At 39.0% G+C, this 19210-nt stretch overlaps 1 protein-coding gene across 3 annotated transcripts in view; it reads right to left on the bottom strand.

The window, feature by feature from the left end:
• Positions 1 to 18796, bottom strand: part of LOC125226059 — a 28511-nt gene extending 9715 nt beyond the window's left edge. For 2 of the 3 annotated variants that reach the window (XM_048129892.1, XM_048129894.1), the window contains exon 1: positions 5275 to 5397. The gene's annotated coding sequence lies outside the window, so the exon portion shown is untranslated. Of the gene's footprint in view, positions 1 to 5274; positions 5398 to 18579 lie in introns of those variants that run through there. The other variant, XM_048129893.1, reaches the window with a different exon arrangement.
• Between the last annotated feature and the right edge of the window lie 414 nt (positions 18797 to 19210).

The raw sequence follows: 19210 nt of genomic DNA, 5'->3' as shown, positions 1-19210 counted from the left end.
TAAGTATAACATTACTTCAACGTTAGTACGAGTATTAGGATGGCTCTGTCGCAATTAAGCCGCGAAAAATCCAAAGTAAAAGTTACGTAAACCAAGCAACAATACTGGACTATATTCAGCTAATGATTGCGTAAGGGCATGTTTACACCCCGTGCACGTGACCGGTTGCGCAAGCGACGCAAGAGCAATGTCACACGCGATGCACACCCCCGCTGGTAACGGAATGAGCCTTTATTTGTTTATCGATCGACTTCGCGGTTTTCCTCGTTTTTTTTTTACATATGCGTTATTTATAAGGTAAGAGTATCAGGGCTCGATACGCTAATAATGCACGATAGGTGGACGCCTTTCTGTCACATTTATTGACAATGGCTAAAGATTGAATGTGGCATCTAGTGGTACACTGTCGAGTACTGGTACTTTTATGTTAATAATGACTTAACCAATCATGGTAATATTTGGGGTTATGATACTTACGGGTGTGTAATGATTGGTATAACTTTTTTTGGTATAGTAACATTTGATATAACAACATTTGGTATATATTTAGAGGGTATAATCACTCATTTGACATAATTAACATTTGGTATAACCACAAAATATCTATTTTTATTTTGTATAATCATTATTTCGTATAACACTTATTTATAATAATCGTGGTATGGTATAACTATCTATTGATATACGACTAGTATAATATAACTAGCAAACAGTATAAATCATTTCATGAATTAAATTTATTCTTTTTTGAAAGGATCACAGTTCTAACCTAACCTAACCTACTTTTCTGATCGCAGTACATAATGTTTAAGGGTCACAGTTCTAACCTAACCTAACCTGTTTGTCTGGTAGCAGCGCGTTGTGTGTAAGGGTCACAGTTCTAACGTAATCTACTTTTCTGGTAAATGATGGATCTAATTTATTGTGCAATTCTAACTGTGCTTTAGAAAGAATTTGTGTTATACAATTTATTTATTATCGGAAATAAGCATTATATTCAAAGTATGTTATAATAAATGTTATTCGAAAAAATGATCATTATATTAAATAACCATTATACAATTTGTCAGTATATTATTTGTTGTTATATGATTCAATAGTTATATCAAATGATCGTTATATCGACTAAAAATATATCAAAAAAAGTTATACCGATCGGTACGCACCCGATACTTACAGTATTTATTTTAAAGATATACATTACTATTGTCAAGAACAACATATTTTGTCTCAAAATTTCAAGCTAGTTTTTATTAGTTTTTGGTATTTTTAAAGATCCTTGCTTCCAGTACGCGTGGCATATAATATAACTCTTGTTAATACGTTTTATTTTTTATTAACGTCGATTACTGTACGTTATTATGAAACGTTTTTTTACTTCCGTAATTTTGTCCCTTGAAGTGATGGAACCATAGTTCATAGTTTCATGAGAATTAAATCTTCAAATAATATACATTGTGAAGATATACAGGCGAGCTGTGGACTTAGCTAGGCGGAAATAGTTGACACATTATGTAAATGGATTTAATTGAAATTAGCTTGTTATGACAAATCATTTATTAGTATGTTATCATAATGTCATATCACCGCGCTAATAAACCTGATAGCAAATACAGGATATCATTAATTATTATTACCAGAAATAGACTATCTTCCCGGTTGCACTAAATTAATAATTAATTAAAAGATAGTTCTAATTCTAACCGATGTCATAAGATTGGAAATTATTATAATTTGAATACATATATTCTAATAAACAAATACACGCAGGAGGACGCAAGGGGCGACGAATTAGCGTATTTATAGGTTGTAATATAATTATGTAAGCTTGTTAAGTAAATAGGTAAAAATTATGCTCTACAAAATTTGGTATCGGATAGAACAAAAATGCAGTAATTCGTAATATAAAACGTTTATATGTAATCCCGAAAAGTGATTTTTATATTTGCCAGTGGTTTACTGTTAGAGAATGTCTCAAAGCGTTAATTCCGCCTTTTAAACTTTACTTCCATCCAAAATATTTAAAATAAATAATTATTACATACAACCGGAGAGGGTAACGTTTGACATTACGAAAGTCATTACTTTCAGTTATCCGATCTAATGTAAACATGTGTGCGGCCGGCGCCAGCGCAGCGGGGCGGGCAACCTTGGCGCGCGCACTTGAACTTGCCCTTTGCCGCTGCGTCGCGACGTCACCGCTGCGCTTGCACATTGGAGGCTTCTTTTAACAGTTACATGCATGACCTTTGGGGCCGGTCAGTTTGGGGCTGGTCAATTTATATTGTCTAAATTGGCGCAGTCGGGGCATTTTTTTCAAAGTTGTCCACCCCACTTTTTTTTGTAACATGGGTATTTTTTACGCAATTTATACTAAAAATCACGAGGTCTTTCGATCCCAAGAGGAGAAAAAAATGTCCCAAGATTTCTATACATTTTTCAAACCTTCCATTACGTTACCGTCATACAAAATGTATGAAAAAATAGTAACGGAATGGGAAAAAACCTTGGGACACTTTTTTCTCCTATTAGGATTGACAGAGCTCGCGATTTTGAGTGGAAAAACTACATAAAAAATTCCAAATCGAAAAAAAAGTGGGGTGACAATTTGAAAAAAAAAATGGCCCAGTCTCGGCCTGGTTTTTAGAGAATTTTCCTTTAGTGACACACATATTATACGGGTTTTTAAAGATATGGCAATAATGACACTGCGATAACAAAACGTTGAGTATGATTTCAAGACACAAGCTCTTTCTGACGTTTAAGTTGCTAATTATTAATTAATAATCACAATAGGCACCTAATTACCTAAAAGAAACTCAATAAAACAGCATTGAGCTTCATATTTTTAGGGTTAAAACATTATTAACGTATATTCTGTTATTTTATCACAATAGCGATTCGTTAGGGTCAAAAATTATGTTTCAATAAAGCAAACGGTCACCTTTCACTGTCTTGACTCACAATCCATATTATGCCAAGATCTAATATTTCTTAAAGTTTGAATCGAGTCTAAATATCATAAAGTATTCAAGGAAACAGCGTTATTATTTCCGTGAAATATATCTGCAGTAAATTAGAGAACAAAATGATGGCCAGTTTTATTGCGGGCGATGGAAGCGACGCCAAGCAGGCAAGGTCATGTGCATATTGAAAAATACTCAGCTGATTGTGCAGTTTCTTCATGCTTATGATACAGCCTTGAATATTCGCTTTGGTATAGATGCTGTGGGTAAAATGAGACTTGGAGCGACGGGTTATATCTATGATGTATTTGTGGAACTTGTAAGCAAAAATATGCTTACACATCGTGTTTATCTATTTTTGTGTGCAACTAAAGCCCTTAAAACATTTAATTAGTTTGTCCTAATCCACGTATAAGAGCTGTAATTTTATACGTATGGGAAGCTACATAATATCAAGGATAATTTATATAGGATTTACAATCTGTATACTAAGAATCGTATCTCGATTTTTTAGCGCCACCTTTTAAATACGATAAATATGATAACTACACTACTGATGATGCCTACAAATTAATTTTTTTCAAAATGTGTATTGACGTGATATCATGATATTAAAATAAAGAAGCATGTCATTTGTTCTCATAAAAAATAAAAACACTCAAAACTATTTGGGGAAAATATGACTTTGGCCACTTCCAGGCTACGAAACACCGCCATCTAGTTTTAAGCCTGAAAGGCCCATACATTTCAGGGGTACGCTTTTTAGTATGGGCTTTGTCTGTCCCGTATTATATCGTCCTTGATAATATTATTAATCAGCGTAACAATTTTTAGATATTAGGTACCTTTGCTTCATTCGCCTACGTCTAATGCTTTGGTTTAAAAACAAAAATAGCGGTGTTAAACAACATTTAAGAGGACTTGATCACAAATGTAATGTCTTCCTAGTACAATTTAGATAACATCTGTGATTTCTCGTTATGAAAATGCATCGTACATGCGTCCACATATTACACTCATGTGTTAATATCGCATGCATCGGCAATGGCAGAGTGCGACGGGCACCGTTAACCTTGCCGTCTAATAATAAATGGATGTATAAGTGCACGCATATATGTATATACCTATATCGCATATAAATCTGTGTAACTGTTAGACAAACACTAATGCGGAAATGGTTGGATATCAGTTGTGTAAGAGCGTGTAAGTGCAACGTTATCTGCCTGTGAGATAACTGCACGGTACTTTGCATAACCTTGAGATGGGAACAAATAAGTAATAGGTTGTCGGAAATGGCGTATTTTATGTTGGTTAATGGTAATTATACTTTTAAAAGAAATCGTCCTACATATATACATGACTAGCCTTTGCCCGTGGCTTCGCTCGGGTTAGAAAAAGTAGCCTATGTCACTTTCCATCCCTAAAACTATCTCCACTCAAAAATCACGACAGTTCGTCGCTCCGATTTACCGTAAAGGACGGACAAACAAACAAACACACACACTTTTCCATTTATAATATTAGTATGGATGAATTTAATTGCATTATTAATCTGCAGTTTATAATTTAAAATTGAACTTTGTAAAATTTGCATGATTTTTTTTTTTATGGGATAGGAGGCAAACGAGCAGACAGGCCTGATGGTAAGCGATCACCGCCGCCCATGGCCACCCGAAACACCAGAGGTGTTGGAGGTGCGTTGCCGGCCTTTAAGAGATTGATTGAAGAGATTTGTATTTTTCAATAAGAGATATCAAGAGATGATTGTATTTTTACTTTTTTATAGATTTCTAATGACATTATACTTGCTATGGGTGCAAATTTTGATAATAATCTGCGACCAGGAACAGGCTAAAATAGGTATTATGAGTAATTATGGCATAACCTTCAATCATTCGAATATTAGCACATTTTTAGGTAGGTACCTACCTAGATTTAGTTTTTTTTAATTTTTTGAACAATAACGAATACTGAAACACCATGGCCAGTAATATTAGTCTCACATTCCGAGATAATCTGTAAATCTGCATGGGACTTAATGAATACTTTTATTTTATGCGGAAATTTTAATCAACTCATATAATGAGATGGTACACAATTATACACGAGTAACTTACCGAATTAGAATATGATTTCACAGACACTTAAATAAACATTAAATCAGAATCACTAAATCATATCCGCGTCTTTGGAAATCATTCAAGAGGCACTTTATGTCGTGATTTGTTTTCTTTACACTCCACTTTCTGATTTATATAATTTTAAAATCGAACTTGGTAATAGTAAAAACTTTGAAAATTAAACTTACAATGTCATTCCTTTATAAGTGCATCCAAACTATTCTCGTGTGTATCGTAAGCGCCGCGAAAAGTGTTGGGTTTAAGAAGAGTGGCGAGGAGCGGCTGATGAGAGTGGTGGAGGCTGCGGAGCGCTGCAGCGACAGTGGGGCCGCAGCCGCGCGCTGGGGGCAGCCCGGCGGGCGCCGGGGCGGCTGGGGACCTGCCGGCGTGCTCGGCGCCGGAGCGCTGTGCGCATTATGCAACGGAGGCCACAGCTCCGACCTGCCCTACGTCTACCCGCTTCGCATCGTACTAACCCGCCGCGCCGACCGACCTAGATGCACTTTTACGACGAGAATGCAATCGACACACATATTCGCGTCTCGTTCCGATAAACGCATCGACGACGAAAGCGGCCGGTGATGGAGAATGCGGACGAATTTGACAGCAAATGCAGTGAGTGCGTCACGTTCTCGCCTAGGGCTTGGCTAGGAGCCCGAGTGGGACGGCGGCGGCGCCGCGAACTGCATTCAAGTTCATTACTTCCGTACCGCGAGCGGCCGCGACCGTGCTCCCGATCCGAGGCGAGGCCTTATTGACGATCATCGCACTCCAAGCTACTTTCTATTTTAATAAAACTATTTTCTATTATAAAAACATACAACTACAGAAAGTATGAAAGAAAAATTATAGATAAAGTAGTAACGAACGGGGTTTTGATATCCGGAAGCATTCTTTATTACTTGAAAACGGGCCTGCCTTTGTACAACTACCATTTATAAATGACCCTTGAATTTTCGACATTTAAATACCACTTGAAATTTAGGTATTATTATACAAATAACCTGTAATGTATCAATACTATCAATCTTCATATTTTTTTTTCAAGATATAATTACCTATAATACTATTCATATACAATTATAAGGGAAACAGTGAATGAACCGAACGATTCAATGATTACATCACACGATCCCTATTTATAAGTACATTCGGCGCGGATCAGTCCGCATGGCTGATAAAAAGCACTAATTAAAACTAGTTGAAAACAACGTGCGAGCGAGTAGCGTGAGAGAGGCAGCGAAAGCCTGCGCCACCCCGGAACACGCTTTCACTATCGGGGGTGAACGACACGACTCACCCCTACCCTGGGATCTCGGGGGCAGCCTATGGGATACACTAAACGTATGTTGATTAGTAGAAATAAATAAGTGTTTTTGCCTATATTTTAGAATTCAGCAAAATGTAGATTGTGTCGAGAAAATAATGCATCAAACGAATGTTAAATTTTATAATTTGATTAAAATCTAAACAGATTATTTATTTAAGTTTGTGTTATAAGTATTTTTGTACTATGATTAATTTAAATGGCATAATAGAAGCTAAAATATGGCCCCTATTATAGTGCGGTCCCTAGAACCCTGGTTACATTCTCTATTGTAGAGACTGGCTAAACTAACTTTGCAAAAATATCTGGAATAGGTATAATTCATATATTTTTTAAATTTTAATCCACTCAAAATAAACAGATAACTGAACACTAATAACAATAAAAACTTAGAACTATCAAAATAAACTATTCCCTGTCATTCCCGGTGCAAAAGTGCCCATGACGCTCGCAGCGTTTCCGCGTTGAATTACAATGGACAGCTTTTGCACCAGGAACGACTCGGAGCGGGGGCTTTCTCCTTTTTGCCTGAGTCGACGGCCTAATTCGCGTGCAAAGCACTTCGCGTCTGTTCCCCAGCTCCCCGCCGTCTCTACCGCGAATGGGACAAATATGTAGCCCGGGCCAATGGGAAGATATTTTAGGCGTTTCAAGCCCGCTTGCGATTGAGCCGCTGCTCCGGCCGCGTGCGAGGTGCGGGAGATGTGGGAGGCAGCGAAGGTACTGACACACGTAGCGTCCCATACCCAACACCGCCCCCGTTCCCACGGTACTAAAGTCAGGCCATCAGGACGTTTACCATCAGTGCGGCTAAGTCCTGGTGGCTCAAGTACCGAAGGGACACCAGCCGACCTTAGGGCTCTCTGGATGGTCACGTTGAGGGCAAAATGTCGCGGATGTCTTCCTGCGCAGCGACGGCAACTCAGAGCGTGGTGGCCGTCAGCTCCCACCATAGAGCCGCAGATGCATGTGTGTGGTTGGCAAACATCGCAGCCCAGGCGGAGAGCGACGGCCACACGCAGCGAGTCACCGTCGAGCAGTGTACCCAGTTGAGGAGATGGCAACGCATGCAGCCATGCTCCTGACTCGGGCTGAGACACTGCCAAAAGCCGCGCACGGTCAACGCCGGCGGCACTCGTGATGAGATTGTCAATTACAGCTTTAGAGCGGGTGTCATCCCAAGCACGCTGAACGTTAGGGTTCTCCGGCACCGTCGCTCCAGTGTTAATAGACAACCAAGCCTTAATAGCGTCCGCCACATGTGGTATGCACACCCTGTCGCCATTTTTAGATATAATGTTAGCAACAAGGTTGGCAACCCCATGGGCAGACGCTAAAAAGGCCGGCAGGCTCACATCCTTAATGCGCCGTATGCCGAGACCCCCATAGCGAACCGGAAGGGATGCTTGTGTCCACTGGTTTTCATCCATGGAAATGTTGACGATGGACTCTATCGTTGACTTTATCGCGACGTCGAAGCAATCGATGTCGGTAGGGTACATCCATACAGGGGCCGTACGCAGAAGCTAATTCACTTTTGGTACTGCAAAACATTTTTGTAAGAGAGCCAATGCTACGTGAGGATTGATGCCTCTGAGGCGTTCGCCAGCAAGAAGAAGCATCTCCCTACGTGTCCGCAGAGCCTCAGGAACTGCAGATGAAAATATAGGAGCACCGAGTAAATTTAAAGAGTTAGAGCTCAGTTCCCTAAGTCCAGGCAGCACGGATGATAAGCTGGCGAAAAAAGGCGAGGAAACCGATCCACAAGGAAAAAACTCACACTTAGACCATTCACTTCCAACCCCATATCTCTAAGACGCGGTAACAATACAAGCAAGTCTCGCTTTACCTCTTCCGGTTTACCACCAATGGTACCGTCATCGAGGTACCAAATGTTAAGAGGAGACTTGAGTTCTGTGATAACTTTTTGTATTGCGAGACTGAACGTGAGGGGGCCAAGCGGGTCTCCCTGTTGCGCACCTACTTGAGACATTATGCAATCAGAACCATAAAAGAGGTTGGATGGTAGGTGGTAGACCTGGTAGAGGAAGGGGAAGAGAGATGGTATGTATTCCTTAACTTCATTTAAGAGGGAATCCCTTTCAACCGAGTTGAAGGCGTTTTTTAGATCCACTTTAACGATTAAACTATCTGCATTCTCTGGATCCAAAACAAAAGTACGAACTGCATGTATTGCCGCCTCACAACCTAAAGGGACCCCAAAACCCACTTGATGTGGCTGAAGGTAAGAAGCCATCTGCTCTCTCACAGCACGGCAACCAAGCTTGGCGACTAGTCGCCGGAAAGTGCTCCCAATAGCTATTGGGCGTATCCCTCCCTCCTTTTTCTTTAAAGCGCAGAGAGAAGCTCCGTACAAAAACGGACAGACTTCAGAATGTACCTTCCCGCTCAATAAAAAATTGCACAATTTGGTCAAAGACTCCAGCAAGCGCACCCCACGAAATGGTGAAGGACCAGCGAATACGTAGTTCCTGACGAACTATTGTAATATAAAATAAAATAAAACGGAAAAATAAAATTATGGTAATTGATGGCTGCCAATCCAACTTACGGTTATTATCGTCTCGATAGTTCAGCGGGCGGCCACCCTTACGAAGATTTACTTGGTTCACTCTTTCCTGTGTACACTCGCGAATCGTTATTTATTTAATTAGTAATCATTGCTTTATTCGTCGTTGCGGATATGTTTTCACACCATTGACATCGAATATCTTTTAGCGGATTCACGCCAGTAATTGACTTAAGGTGCGTGAACTTGTATTAATTATTTGTATTGTTATAATAAAATTAGCATCTTGTAAAATTAAGACATATATTTAGAATGATAGTACATTTGACACTGAATGATTACTTTTGTCATTGCAAATGTAACGAAAGTTTATCTTGACCTATTATAATAGTAATTGGTATATTTTCTAAAATAATATTTCTTTATTTCCCAGTTACACGAATGAAAACCCGTAAAGTAAGTAATTTGTTAAAACATCCCGTGTTGATGCACGCATGGGCATAGGTTGTTTGCAAAACAAGTAAAGTAAGTGGTAAGGGTGCTCCTCCACCGCCGCCGCGCCGCGCCCACCTCCCATTATCCAATATTGATTTCACTATTTACAGCCTGTAATCTGTTAACAACTGAAAACTGATGGACGTGTCGATATGCAATTCTGAGTCTTTGTTTGAACTCTGCTGAATGATTAAATATAAATATTCGTTTTGGAGATTTAGCTTTTTCGTACTTACTGATGTTTTTTGTTTCAGGTCATAAAGGCGGTTAATTTTCAGTAAGTATAATTTAGACTTACTCTGAAATCTTATACATTTTGAAAGTGACTGCCGATGTTAGCCTAAAATTAAGGTCTTCACTTTTAGTTTTTTTTGCAGCTAAAAAGTATTATTTTATTTATAAATAATGTACCATCAAATAAATTGTATGTTAGTAGATAGATAGAATACTCTATATTGGCACACCTCAGCAAAAGATACAGAAAAAGATACAGTGGAGATAAAACAAATGATTATAAATAGAGGCAGACAACAGGCGGTCTTATCGCTAAAGCGATCTCTACCAGACAACATACTGAGGAGTATTGTATTAGAAAAAGATTTTTAAATATTTTTTTTTATTTAAAGAAGTTAGTTTTATTTTTTTATGTTGATACAAGTACAGGTAGTAAACAGTCGCTAACTAGGTGTTTCACCCCCAGAATGCTCATTACTACGTATTACCCGGTGCCGTGCCGCCGACCCCTGACCGATTTATCAATGAGTCCGACTATTATAGGTGTACGCGTATTTTTCTTGCCGTAGGACATGGAAGCTCTAGGGGTGACCTACCCCAATGTCTGGGATGCAGGCAGCCTCTATCGATTCACGCGCTATGCAATTTGTGATGTAAATGAGATATGTGAGGGCTTAAAAATGCCACGCGTTTGAAAAAATCAATGTCATTCATCCTAGATTAAGATTTATCTATAAATATACATTGCGTACTTAATACGATTGATCAGATAAGGCTTCGTTTCGTTAATCTTATGAATTTAAATTTCTATTTTTAAAATACTATACCTATGTAATAGAGTATTTATGTCGAACAGCAACGTTGATTGGCGTCATTTGAAATCGAGCCCAACCAATTGACAAGCAACCAGAGCGTGAATGGTTGTGGCGCATCAAAGAAAATGCAGTTTTCCGTCGGAGGCTTGAGCGGTATCAAAACACTGAATCTTCCGGGGTGAACGGCCTGGGCCGTCCCACACTACCCGGCCGCCCGGCGTCGGTCCCGCTCTCGCGCGGCGAATAAATCGCTCTGCGGCCGTGTGCGGGCAATGCGTTGTACTGTGCGAGTATTGGGCACAGGTCGTTGACATCTTAAACAATTTCCTTTAGGCTTCTAAACTGTAACTTTTCTGTAGATTTGCTTTGTAGAAAACGTGTTTGTGTTAGTACTAATATAAAATCACTATTTAATATTAGTACTAATTTACTTTCATATCAGCTATTTAAGCGGCTGTATTTTTCTGTACTTATTTGTCAGCAATTTTAGTGATGGTAAAAATGAAAATCTAAGTTCTAATTTTTAAGTGCACACATACAAATAATTGACAATTCCATAATTTGTAGCATCATAAAGTACATAATCATCACATATGCCTATTTATACAATTTTGGCCAGATTATTTGCTCCGTAGTGTTTATTCAAACCTACCTATACCCAAAGGAAGTTTGATAGTTTGCCGTTACCAAAACACGAAAACCAAGCCGCCCCCGGCCAGATGCATAAGTTATATGACACGGTTTCAAAGGATACCAAAAGACAGCTTGAAATAAGTTTCTTTAGAGAAAAGTTCTCAGTAAGCAAGCGATCTCAGCTGCAATACGCCGTAGCTGTGCTTGTTATTTGATTGCATAGCATTACGTTGTGAGCTTGTGTCGTTCAAATATAAAGTGCATATGTTTTTCGGCGGAACGATTATTGATTCCATTTAGTGTAATGCTCGACGTAGGGCCTGTCTATACCCGTATCTGTGAAGCGCCGCTCTGCAGTGCAAACTCGATTTCCCCCTTCTTGGGGCAGGCTTCAATACTCATTCATGCCTTTTTCCCTCTCTTGCCGGAAGCGGGTGCATAGCGCGCTCCCTCTCCGCCGCTTCCGTGTTCATAGCAGCATACGCGCATGTACTAGACCTAGCCCAATGCAGCGAATTTTGCGTAGGGTCGTTGTCCTCCTCTATATCTATATCCCACCAACTAACCGGCTAGCCCGACTGAGCTGGCGAAATTTTCTAATCTCGTCCCTTTTGTGAAATATTCCACGAAAACATTTTCGCTTTTGACGCAAACTGTGCAATTTTCTTTGTCGGCACATTACGCAGGTACTTAATTGCCAAATATAAATGACTACAACTGCGTAACAAAGCATTGTTCATGTAACCTTCATGTTTTATGGACGGTTGGGTTAATAAAACAAGGGCCATTTGCACAAATTGCTTTAGCGAATTGAAAAGGTTGTCTTAGAAATGAGTCGTCAGACAATACGGTGGACGACAAAAAGTGCAAAAAGTCAGACGTTTTAGAAACTTTGGGAAAAAAATGCTAGCAACGCAATGTTATCCTTTTTTAAGTAAAATTGTTTTAGTGTTTACCTGTATACCCAAATGTTTAACTATGGTTTTATACATTTTAGTTTTGTTGATGATTTCTTCGAAGCGCGTAATGTTTTTTGGATATACAGTATATTTACCGTTGAGTTTACTGCAAACATATTTCCTTGTATCTATTGATATTAATTTAAAAATCCAACTCATCAAATTTTGGCAAAATAAACATGCATAAGGATTTAATTTGCTAGCAAATTGTTTGCTTAGGTAACTAGTGAAAGAAACGTTGTATAGCTAATAATGACATAAAACAGTTATGATGCAAATTCGATCTAAATTACGTTATTAACCTGTTATTCCTGTACAATATACATATGTATTTTACAAATTTTGAACAAGATGCAAATCAAATTAAAAAATATTTTGGGCGGAAATACGTAATTTTCCGATTTTCACACATGGGCTAGGTAAGCTACAGTGCATAAACTTCAGCTCCAGTCTAGAATGTGCTAGGGTCAAAAGCCGCCTTGTGTGTCAGTGCTTAGTATTCCGTGAGCCGAGGCCCGCGCGGCTAACGGGACCGCGGTCTGCACCGGCCTTTACTTTCATCGATCGGGCAAACCACATCGATGCCGATGGTATACTTTTCTTTGTTAGCTTTGGCTTACCGTCCTCGAAATATAATACTAGAACGAAATTATACCTAATTATTATTTTAATGATTACCTGTACATACACCTTAATTTCAAAAAAAATTGTTGTAAATAATTATAGTTTTGTTTGGCAAGTTTGGTTAAAGTGGCGACATTATAATGACATTAATACAGGTACGAGTTTGATCATAAACGGCTTTTGAGAGCAATAATCACCGAAGTCGTAAAAAGCTGATTACCCACGGTTACCGGCTTATAAAAAATCAAAAGGACCCGGCAAGTGGTTAAAACGCAGGTAGACGAAACTGCGAAGCCAAAAGAGAAAGGTCACAATGGTCTACGACGCCCCTATTCTGTTAGTGACTTTTGGAAGACAGAATGGACCGATATATCAAAGGCACAACGGGCCTTTGTGGAGGATACCGTTACGATAGATGTTCACTATCAACAAAGTGGAAATGTGGTCAAATCGCTTGTTTGTTATTATTTTTGGAGCCTAAACTTAATCCCCGCATCTGTTTTGTCTCACAAAAGATAAATCGCGATGAATATAAATTTAAGGTGATAATTATTTAAAAGATTATATTTTGGTCGGCATTTTACAAATAAAACTAATCCCGTGTTAAGATACGAAGCTACTGCTAAAAAATATAGCAACCTGATTACGCTTGGAAATATTCGTAGCACAAACTATTTTAATGTACAAAACATAATGGGATTACCTACATGTAATCCTTTATCGGTAGGTATTCTCTTAAAAATCTAGTTCGAAACGCATTCCCGAAATATAGCAAAATTACTCGATACGGCGGTAACTCGCAGTCCCTAAGACTCTCCCAACCTGTACATTTTTTTCCCAACAGGTAAATTCACCCAAGGTTTAATGTTACGTATGCGGCCTAATAGCTTCTCATACGGTATCTGGTCCCGTTAGGTTGTGTATAAAAGGGAAAAAAATAAATACAAGAGGGTGAAATCAGAGCGCAGCGGGATACACGCCGATGGTCCCGGCTTCCGTGTATTATGTAAGAGATAAAGCCTTCAATATTCATTCCATAATATTCTCATTAACATAATGTATGGTATTAGTGCACTAGTCTTTAAACTATTATTTTGTCATGGCTATGGTAAAAAATAGATCTAGATACGACACGAATCGTTTATGTCAGAGTTAAAAATGTCGATTTTTTTTTAAACCAAAAACGTCTCATTAAGACAGTGATACATCTGAACCACAACGTATTTAGTGATAGTTCGTGGATATTCAATGAGTTACACTTTTTCAGAGGTGTTTTGTATCAGATCTCTTCCTAGTTCCAGTTTCTGCATGGGGGATTTTTTTAAAGGGATTTCTATGCGTGCCTTAAGTATTACAAGAAAAAATATGTCTATACTAAATATATAGACTATATATTTAGTATAGACATATTTTTTCGTACGTTTTTGTCGTTCGTATTTATAGGTACGTATAATATGTCTATAATAAATAGTGTCTAGGTAATTAAAAACATATAAAGTAGGTTTCTGGTTTATTATTAGTATGTTACTAAAGTTTATAAGAGAAGATTGATCTACAATGTAGGTATTATAAACCCACATAATACTTCTACTTACAATAATTTTACATAGTGACCGTTTACTATTGTTTACGATTGCTTCATACAAAACCGCAGCAATTTGAATAAAATATGTGATCACAAGGTGACAAACAATGAATGAACGGGGCTTTACGTTCGTGGTAATGGTCTAATGGTATACAGTGTGGCCGGAAGGCTGACGGCACACTTACTGCCTATAATATTATAAATAATACGTATGTGAACGGCCCACTTCGCGAACTCATCTAAATATGTACTATAGGCTTCCTGTGACTTTACTTTCATTGGCATGCTGGTTGCATTTGGCACTTATACGTTGGCGCTTGGGACTCGAAGTTAGTTGGAATCCACGTAGAAAATAATGATGTATGTATGTGACTCAACTGCTCGTATGAAACGCAATACAGAGTAGATGTTGCAGTACATATATCTCCCCCGTAGTCGAAGGGCTACGGTCTTGGCTGGGATCGTTACTTTATGAAATAATATTTCTTAGTGAGGTAGCCAGTGGTAAACCTATCGTGTACAATTCAGAATCCGCATGATCAACAGTTCCCTATCCCCAAAACATAATCTTAATTTAAAATATGTAAGTACATCGTATTTATTGTTGATCTAATGAATCGAAAGCCTGAGTCAATATCCTTATCCCAGAATAGAATGGTTACGTCGCGGCAAGTAATCCGAGCAAGAAAAAGATTATTACATAATGGGTGCGTGCGCTCGAGGCATGACACCACGGTACCGTTGTGGGAACAGGTTCCCCCCTCCGCGCGCAGGGCGCCTCACCCCCCCTGCGCCCACGCGTGCCGAGCATTTACTTTCTACCCATCAAGGACCTTCCCATGTGAAGAAAGCTTTGATTTGAGCCATGACCTTGCTTAGGAGTGTATGTTGTTCTAATTTCGTGCCCTCATTTTCGGGAGGGCGTTCCGGATTTATGCTCCGAGATATCATCAGTAAATATTAAAGTACTTTTTTTACCTTGATATTCACTTGCACGTAAACAATGTAGTCAATAGTCTTATCAAGCGTGGTTTATGTCATACGTAGCAATTTAGTCGCAGTATAATTATGTCGTTAAAATGACGGAGACAACCATTGTAAGCCAATTACTGGTTTGCCATAAAGCTATCAATTACTGTAACCTACACTTAACTGTAATCCCTGCCTATGACTAGCCGTAGAAATGACAGAATTGTGACAGGCGGACTGACAAATGAATTAAGGCCTGCTTCGAAACAATAACATTACAAAAACAGCGCAGAAAATGACATCAGCTAAAAAAAATCCAAATGGGGCCTTTGACATGTCTCATTTTGATGGATGTATCTGCTGATGTCAAACACCTCAGCCACCTTGCTCCGGCAGTTGTTGACGAACCCATCGCACGTATTGTCACAGCCTTTCAAAGAAACTCATTTAGTATGCAATTAGGTTTTGCATTATTTTATCAAAAGAAAGACTCAAGAGCCTGCTAATGTACTTGCGTCACGAATTTTCAAGTCCGAGATGTAAACTGTTTAAAATTTAAGGGGTGTCGTAAGTTTGATAATCGACTCTGTAGCTTGTGTTGTAAGAATGAAAATCGCATAAGTGAAAGCGGTGCGGGTGGCAGGCCGCGGCGCGAGCGCAGTGGGGTCGATGACCGAGTTTTCACGGGTTTGACGGCCGCGGTTATATCATCGGTCGTTGTCAGTGTCATTGCCGAAACCGCGGCCGGATGCGGCCGTGCTAATTTACGTCTTTTGCGATTTGCATTGGGCTCACTTTTGTTTGCGTGTTGTGCTACATTATGTGGTTAAGTTCTCTTTATCTGTGTGTACTTGTGTAGCGCGCATTTGAGTAAATAAGAGTACTTACATAAAGTAATCGCACATTTTACTTTATTATTTCAGGCGCTATAAAACAGGTTGAGTGCAGCCGAGAGGTGAATTTTAATGTGTTTGTTATGCTACACGCTAATTATGGCACGTTGTTTAAACTAGATTGCTGGCCCGGGAAATAGGAGCGCGTCTCGTATTGTGATTTAAGATAATTAACATTTTAACATTCGTGTTTTTTACTAAAATGTATTTGATTCTATGCAACTGTCATGTTAGTGTTTTATATTTCAATTTAGGAAATCTTTACAATTAAGTATGTATTTGTAATTTATGAATATAGGTATATGTATTTTGAGGCAATCTGCATTTGAAAACATTTTGTAATACAATTAGTTCGTGCAGTTTTGCGTGGAATTTACTCTGGTTACTATTCCTACTCTACTCTATATGTAAATTACTTGAAAGATAGATAAATTATCTTGCGTGCAAATAATTACCCCCTTATTCATAAACGTACTCTAAAGTTATCACGCCGATAAAGTTCGTTTGTCCTTTTCTATCACACCGATACGTCGGAAAGGGACAAACGAACTTTATCGGCTTGGTAACTTTAGAGCACGTTTATATGAATTAAGGGGTTAGTCTTTAACGTATGCTACTAAACGTCAACACCTATTAAAGGTGCGCATCGTGGACAGTAAGGTTAAGTCCGTCATTAATATTCAGCAGCAGGTTTTTTCAGAAAATGGTTTGGATTGGATGTAGAGCCTGATTTATTTACATGAGTCATTAAAGTTATTATTTAAGTATGACTTTGATTGTCAGAAAATGGTGATGAATTAGGGGTAGACAATGTATTTATGGAGACCCTACAATTACCTATGTATCTTAGAGTGCCATTAATTACTCTTAAGTGATTATAAGAACATGCCAATTGACAACTAATTTCGCGCCAAAACTACCAACCAACGTAGATAACTTTGACGATACCATAGATAACATTGCTCTTAAGAAATATGCTCTATCAAGCATAGGTATGTATAAATATCGAAGCAAGTTTGCAGCTAGGCATGTCCAAATTTTGTCATAATATATATATATAAATATAAATGGACATTCGATTGTCATTTGATATTTGCCAGTCACTTTTCGGTAAAGGAAAACATCGTGAGGAAACCGGACTAATCCCAATAAGGCCTAGTTACCCTTCGGGTTGGAAGGTCAGATGGCAGTCGCTTTCGTAAAAACTAGTGCCTACGCCAAATCTTGGGATTAGTTGTCAAAAGCGGACCCCAGGCTCCAATGAGCCGTGGCAAATGCCGGGATAACGCAAGGAGGATGATGATGAAATATAAATGGACATAATTTCAATTCAATATAGTATATTGTGTGACATATTATGCTATTGAGCCGTCGTAATTGACCAGAGACATTGATAATCACGTGCAATCAAGTTACAGTAAAAAACATGGCGCGAATCATTCCATGTGGACTCGTCCTTTGATTGCATGGAGCTTTTTACATAATACCTTATTTCGACGACACCGCGTTGCGTAAGCTTCGAGCGCTCACCTTGAGCGCGGCCACAGGTTCAAGGCTCTGTTTTTGCACATAGCGACGGCCCAAATAACAATAGTGTGTGTGTGTGTGTGTGTGTGTGTGTGTGTGTGTGTGTGTGTGTGTGTGTGTGTGTGTAGATTGCTAGATTTTATGGTAATTTAGGATGTCTATTTTTGAACATACCCAGAGGATATTAAGTTACCGGCAAATTCTACTTGAACAATAGTAACTATCTACTATTCATAAGTGTACAATTTGTACATCAAGGTTTTGGGTATCTAATAATTTCATCTATTTATAACCTTGTTTATCGTGACGTAAATATGTATAAAACTATGAATTAGAAATAATTAGGTAGTAAGCTCCCAAGAAATATATGCAGTTTTCCGACATTTTTGGATAGTGAAAATTATTCCCACCCCTAAAAACCCGATGAACCTAGGATTCATAAGTAGAGTACCTTGCTGAAAAACATCAAAATCTATTGACAATGATCTAAATTTTCATCAGCATTGACATGATATACTTACCCAGTTAGCGCCATGGGGAAATTGATGTAAATGAGTTCAGTATTCTGCTTCGTTTTCTTACCTCTGGCGTATTTACAATTCTCAGTAGTATTGTAGTAGAGATGAGACTCGTAAAATTTACAAAAACCGATAAAATATAACAATTGGCAAACATAAATTAATTGATAAGGTTTTTGTAAACTTTTGGACCAGCCTTAGATGGTTGTTATTGCACAATTAAGATGTCGGTATTGAAATTTGGTACAGGTAAACAAAGTTAATTACAAACATCCAGAGCCTGGACCCTGCGGGTAAGATGCGCGTTGATGTCTTTTAACTGTCTAAGACAATCACGCGCGTCTTTCGCACATGCGTAAATTAAATGTGTATTTGTGTACTAACCATGTGCGCCAAAAATCCAAAAGCAGCTACGCCGAAAAATCCAAATTGGAAAAATCCCGGCTTTTCACAAATAATATCACTTAAAAATATCCACCTCACAAGAACGTCACTTAAAATTACAATTAAAAAATATAAGTCTTTTCTTGAGATCTATGTTGCTAGCAGTCTAGTGTGGTGTGTTAGTCCATGTCGCCGGCGCGGCGTGACGGGCCGAGAGTGCCGGGATACTGATAAAACATCGCGTTCATGGTCGGAGGCTTCCTGCGACTGAGCAGCGGCCATGTGCGGCGCGCGCGCCGTACCTGCGGCCTGCGGCTCTTCCGCGATCGGGTGAATGAACGCGAGACAGGGACGCCCCGTGCTCCGTCTCGCTCTGACACCACAACCATGGTGGTTGCTAGGAATTGCCTAGACGAGACCTGGAACAAACAAAAAAATTAGAGTCTGAATTTTTTTGGGGTCTCGCAGTCCACAAATGGATTAGACTGCCTTAAATATTTGCGAACTCCTCTTGTTTGTGTCAGTTTTTTAACCCCCGACGCAAAAACGAAGGGGTGTTATAAGTTTGACGTGTCTGTCTGTCTGTCTGTCCGTCTGTCTGTCTGTCTGTCTGTCTGTCTGTCTGTCTGTC

This window comes from Leguminivora glycinivorella, chromosome 5, assembly GCF_023078275.1.
Source record: "Leguminivora glycinivorella isolate SPB_JAAS2020 chromosome 5, LegGlyc_1.1, whole genome shotgun sequence".
In the NCBI taxonomy this organism is placed as follows: domain Eukaryota; kingdom Metazoa; phylum Arthropoda; class Insecta; order Lepidoptera; family Tortricidae; genus Leguminivora; species Leguminivora glycinivorella.
Note: the sequence above shows the minus strand (reverse complement) of the source record. Positions and strands in the feature narration are given on the sequence as shown.